We start from the raw sequence: 6178 nt of genomic DNA, 5'->3' as shown, positions 1-6178 counted from the left end.
CGATGTAATCAAGTCGAACAAATCAAATGAGGAGAAGAACAAGATGTAATGCAACTTCTAGGCATTGTCTCATCGAAACCAAGCGAAAAGCCCTCGAAAAGGTTGAACATGATGTGATTTGGCGCTTTTTTCCCACCATTTTCAAGGGCAAAAATGGGATTTCACAACATGGACCAATTTGAAGTGAACGGTAGGGGGTAAAAGGGAAGTTAAACACTAACGGAAGGGCTGTCCGGGGTGTGTAAAAGTAGGAGGGGGTTTTTGGGAAGTTTTGAAAATTACGATGGGTGAACAGTAATTTTCCCTATAATAAACTAAAATAAAAAAAATAGGATAAAAGATAAAATAAAATAAAATAAATCAAATCATATAAAAAATATATAATAAGATAAATTAATATAAAATAAATCAACTCAAACCAAGAATATATATATATATATATATAATTAAAATAAATAAAATTCGATAATATATATAATAAAATAAATAAATCAAATCAAATCCAGATAATAATAATAATAATAATAATAATAAGAAAAAAAATCACATCAAATCAAATATAATAATATACAAATAAGATAAAATCAATTAAAATCAAATCCAATAAATATGTAGATATAATAATCAAATCAAACCGAATAAAATAATAATATATATATTAAAAAAATCAATAAAAAAATATATATATAATAATAAATCAAATAATAAAGTAAAATAACAAAATAATAAAACAAATAAAAATAATAATATTCATAACACATAAAGTATAATAAAACAATATTAATAACAAAACAAAATTATATGTAAGAAATATATGTATATATATATAATAAATATAATAATTATAATTATATATATATGGTGTGGGGACGTAATGGCGTGGGTTCGTGGTTGCCCCATGATGAACCACGATGCCAGCAACTGACGGGCAACCACGATGTGAAAAGCAGTTGCCAAAAAAGCTTTAAAAAGAAGACGAAAGTGAAAAAGAAAGGGGGGCCAGGTAAAGGAAAACCGGCAAAAGAAGGAAAAGAAGATCTGAAGGGGAAGGAGGAAGGCTTTCGGTTTCTCTCTCAACCCAATATATATATATATATATATATATATGTACATGTACATATATATATATATATATATATATATATATATATGTACTTAAATAAAAAGAAAAAGGAGAAGAAAAGGAGTAAGGTTGCTGCGATGCCATCGCCGTAACCGCTGCATGTTGTCATCATCGTCGCCTCGCTGCCGTATGTGTTTGTTGATGGTAATATGGCCAAGGATTGGTGTAAGGAGGATGAAGGAGTTGTGCTAGGAGGGCTATAACGCTACTAAACCAGTAGACCTTTTTCAAGACAAGACGCTGCCTCCGCTGTTAACATTGTCGTCGCTACTTGCAGTAGCCATCACCATTGTCGTTGTTGTTGACGTCGCTGTTGCCACCGGAGATATATTAAAGCAAAGGCTATGGTTGAAGATACTCAGAATCTGTAACCTTGACACCACATCGAAGTCTTGCTAGAGCGTCACCGCCATCGCTGTTGTTGCTACTACTATCATTGTTGCTACTGTTGTGTCTCCTAATCACCGTAGATGGACAAAGAAGCGAAACTTGAGGTCCCCCTCCGTAGTAGGTGTTCATTGATGGAGAATGAAGGCGCTACACCAGAAAGGCCATCATGTCACTGGGAATCGCGGCAAGTCGTGCTGGCTCCGATGATGCAACTAGTTCTCGCCAGACATGGAACACCGGCCGTTCACCCCGATCTCACTTACCAGTTGCCGTGACCGAAGAGAGCAATAAGCGAAGAAGAAGAAGATGACAAAGAAGAAAGGAGGCCATGGGATGCTCTTACCCCGGCCTCAATACTATCTATGTGGTGGTGAGTGTTTGAATTCATAACGACCACGTCTGGATCGTATGGCAGCTCGATGAGGGCGTCGCCACTTTCTTCGTTTTCATCGCCAAAGAGATGCTCGCTGATCAATCCACTGGTGGGCTCAGTGAAGAGCGTCGCGAGTCGGTGTTTGTTAAGCAGGAGTTGTGCGTTCGTGATTAATTCACTACTAAATCAGCAAGGATAGTTCAAGATGAGGAGAAATATAAATGATAAGTGTAGGCTCAGCAAGGATAAGATTGAGAAGATAGTTCAAGATGTGGAGAAATACAAATCTGAAGATGAGAGGCACAAGAAGAGGCTCGAGGCGAAGAATGCATTGAAAAATTATGCATACAACATGCGGAACACCCAATCAAAACCCATGGGCTTGGAATTGGCAAATTGCTGATTTTACTTTGCCACACCTACCCCTTCTACCGAGGTAAATGTGGCACCCATCAGTTAAAAATTTCTTTTTAACTAGAAACTGACGCCCCTCAAAAATCAAATCAGACTTACAAATCACAATTTACAACTTTACACCAACTACAGGTTCAAATACATAAATACAACAAATATAATTACTCAAATTTGTGGGTACAACCGCTACAAGATCACGACAATAACAAATAGAAAGAAAGGTATGTGACCCGCTGCAATCTTGGACTCAACCCTGACTAGCTCTATAGTAGAACAGTGATCTACTAGGGTCCTGCTCCTACAACTACAGCACGTTTAGTTGGTCGATAGTGGCTCAATAATTTTAAATAAGTAAATGTAGTGTACATAAAGCATATAAAGATCAATTTTAACAAATAATTTCAAACCTTTCACAAAGACCAAAATCTTGGTAAAATACAACTTTAAAGAGCTTTTGAAACTTAATTTTATCACAAATCAACATTAAATCAATTTTTCCAAAAATCCAAATTATTGTGAGAGACTGTCCACCTAAGAGTGACAGCTGGGCTTCGCCCCCTCATCACAATTCAAAATAATAAGTAATATAAAAACCGTCCTCAAATCCACAGCCCGAAAACTCTCCCCGACTTAGCCGTCGTCACGACTAGGTTGGGAGCCGCCAAGGTCTTTATAACCTTGATGTTGGCCCACTGGTCCCATGTGGTGACCCCGGGATCCCGATGTATCATCCAATCAGAGCTCTACGCTCCCACCTGATTTGGACAAATCAACACTCATGTCCACCACACCACCTCTAAAGGCTGGCCCGTGGGAACTCACTACTGCAGTAGTCAGGCCTTAAATCGCCGTCACCATCCAAACCATCATATAAATATAGCAATAATACAATCGGTATAAATCATATCACAGGATCCTTATCCAGGACAAGCATTCACATCTCAAAAATAAACATTATTTTCCTCAAAGCCAATGCCAAAAGTATAACAATGCATAAACCAGTAAAGTCCAGATCCATGATACCATTCCTATACTAGGAATGAAAACCAATTCCACAAACAATGCCGATAAAACATTTTAATATGCTCACATGGTTTCACAAATCATTCCAAATCAAAGCATATGTAACCATAAAAAATAAACACATGAACTAAATAATTAAATCATATATGTGTGTATTTTCACTATTTGAAAATACATATAATTATACAAAATCATGTATAATTATACAAAATCATGTATATCAATACGATTGTCATGGCACATCAACAGAAAATAAATAATAATAAATATAAGTATATTTCAACAGTATACACAATTAAACATAATAAAATGAAATAATTAAACCATCATTTCCAAAATACTAGCCATTAAATAATTATTTCAAAATAATAATAATTAAATAATTATTTCCAAAATAATAATAATTGTCCAATAATTTAAATAATAGCCACTATCAACTCACCTGGTCTCCCTTGGTTTTCTTGCTAGACCTGGAACTCCCTCCCAAGCCTAATCAACACCTGACAGGAGAACAGGATAAAATAAATAAATATGACAACTAAAAACATAATTGAACCCAATAGAAAATACAAGAAATCAATAACCGATTCTCTAATTAGGCCCACTCACTCCAATCAGTTAAAACACAACCTTGCATAGTTAAACCGGTCTCCAATTGCATTTAAATAAACCCAATTTAGGCTAGACCATTCTGAACCAAGCTCAATTCCACTGAACCAAGCTCAAATTCACTGAACCAAACTCAATTTCACTGAACCAAACTCAATCTAGCCAACCAGCTTTGAACTAACTCCAATTCTTATACAAAATCTGTTGAACCAGTTTGGTTCAACAGAACCCAAATTTTCCTTGAATTGGTTCAGCCCAACATCCAAACCAAGCCCAAATCAGTCTTAACACACTCAATTTAACCAAACAATCCAAGGCCAACCACACTCAAATTGATTTGATCAAACTTAGACCAAAACCAAATAATCCAGTATGTTATGAATAACACAACAGAATAACTAAACAATAACATGCTATGATAAGGAATAAGAAATAAGAAATAACACAACAGAAATAAACCAGTATGAACAAGAATAAGAAATAAACCAATATGAAATAAATCAGTATGCTATGAATAACACAACAGAATAAGTAAACAATAGCATACTATAATCAGGAATAAGAAATAACCAATATGAACAAGAAATAAACCAGTTGAACAAATATACCTAACAAATAAACCAATATGAGCAAAAAATAAAAAAAAAGGTATTCTTGCAGATCTGGGAGGAAAACAAGATCGAGAGAGGAAAACCACTAAAAAACAGTAGGCACGATCGTATCATTCGAAAAGCTTAATGGAACAACAAAATGAAAAAAATGGGTAAAAACAGACAAGCTACAAGCAACAAAAAAAAGGAAAAAGGAAAAAATAAATCCAAAATAGCATCGTTCGGAGGAGAGAAATCCTAGACGGGGATGCAAGAGGCACAGAAAAACCCTAGAACAAAAAGCCAAAGTGGCCTGCTAAAATGGGGGAAACATACATGGCTTGAAGAACTGCAACAAAATATAACAAAGAAATGTATGGAAAATATTTACGGCATATGAAGATCCACAGCGAAATAAATCAAATTATAAAAAAAACTTAATTAAATGAAGCTTTGCACTAAAAAGAAAACATCATACTGACAAAAAACGAAGATAAGAAACCTAATATATAAACCAGAATCAACAACTAAAAAAACAAAAATGAAATTTTGCAGATCTGCAAGAAACACAAGATCGGGGGAGGAAAACCCTTGAAAAACATGAGAGATGATCATAATATCATCTGAAAAACTGGAGGAAACAACACAATTAAAAATGGAACACAAAGAAAAAGATAGTATGTCGAGAACAAAAGGAAAAAAGAAAAAAATAACAAATAGTATCGTTCGCATCCATTTCTCGGAGGAAAGATGTCTACCGAGTTAGATTTGAACGGCTAGCAAACAAAAAAAACAGAATCACAGTCAAGAGAGGGAGGGATGGTGGTGACAGAGAGACGGTGATGCTCGGGCGAAGACCAGAGGGAGAGATCGGGAATGGAGGAAGCGGAGAGAAACCCTAGAAGGAAGCTCGGAAGTGGCCTGGGAATTGGGGAAAGTTGGGGGTAATTCCAACATAATCACGTGACACCACATGAAGGAAGTGAATGGCTTCAAATCACACTTCAGGGTTTTTTATCCCAAAGTGGCTGGGGTGAAGTGACTAGTTTTGGAACTTATCAAATCACTAGTTCAGTGTTCACTTCAAAGAACCAAACACGAGGAAGTGCTACGGAAGTCACCATTTTAGCCACTTTGGATTCTAATTCGACGAACCAAACACGCCCTTAGTTAAAAATTGAAGCATGGGCATGCGTTCACATGTGGGCAGAGTTCGTGGGTGGGTTGAGATGCGAACAGTTTCACCAAGTAGTTACCGAAGTGGTTGGACACTTAGATGTTGTTTGATTGTCTGTAATTTAAATTACATGTAAGTTCAGTGACAGTGTAAGAGAAAATACTGTAATTTAACTTACATCACTGTTGTTTGGTTTGTTGTAATTAAAAATGTTGTAACTATTTTTGTTTATTTGGTTTGATGTAAAGTGAAAAGGTATAGTCTCCATGTAAGTGGATTGGTGAGATTACCCCCATTATATATTATTGCTCCTATTTATCTAATATTATTTATTAAAATTAATTTAAACTAATTAATAAATTTAATAAGATATTTATTCAAAATAAAAATATTAATTGTTTTTATTAATGATTATAAATATTTCTTTAATTTAAATAATAAATAATATATTTTATACAGCATTATCATCATATTTATTT

The sequence above is a fragment of the Dioscorea cayenensis genome, chromosome 6 (genome assembly GCF_009730915.1).
Source record: "Dioscorea cayenensis subsp. rotundata cultivar TDr96_F1 chromosome 6, TDr96_F1_v2_PseudoChromosome.rev07_lg8_w22 25.fasta, whole genome shotgun sequence".
In the NCBI taxonomy this organism is placed as follows: domain Eukaryota; kingdom Viridiplantae; phylum Streptophyta; class Magnoliopsida; order Dioscoreales; family Dioscoreaceae; genus Dioscorea; species Dioscorea cayenensis.
The sequence above is the reverse complement of the archived record's forward strand: the minus strand, read 5'-3'. Positions refer to the sequence as shown.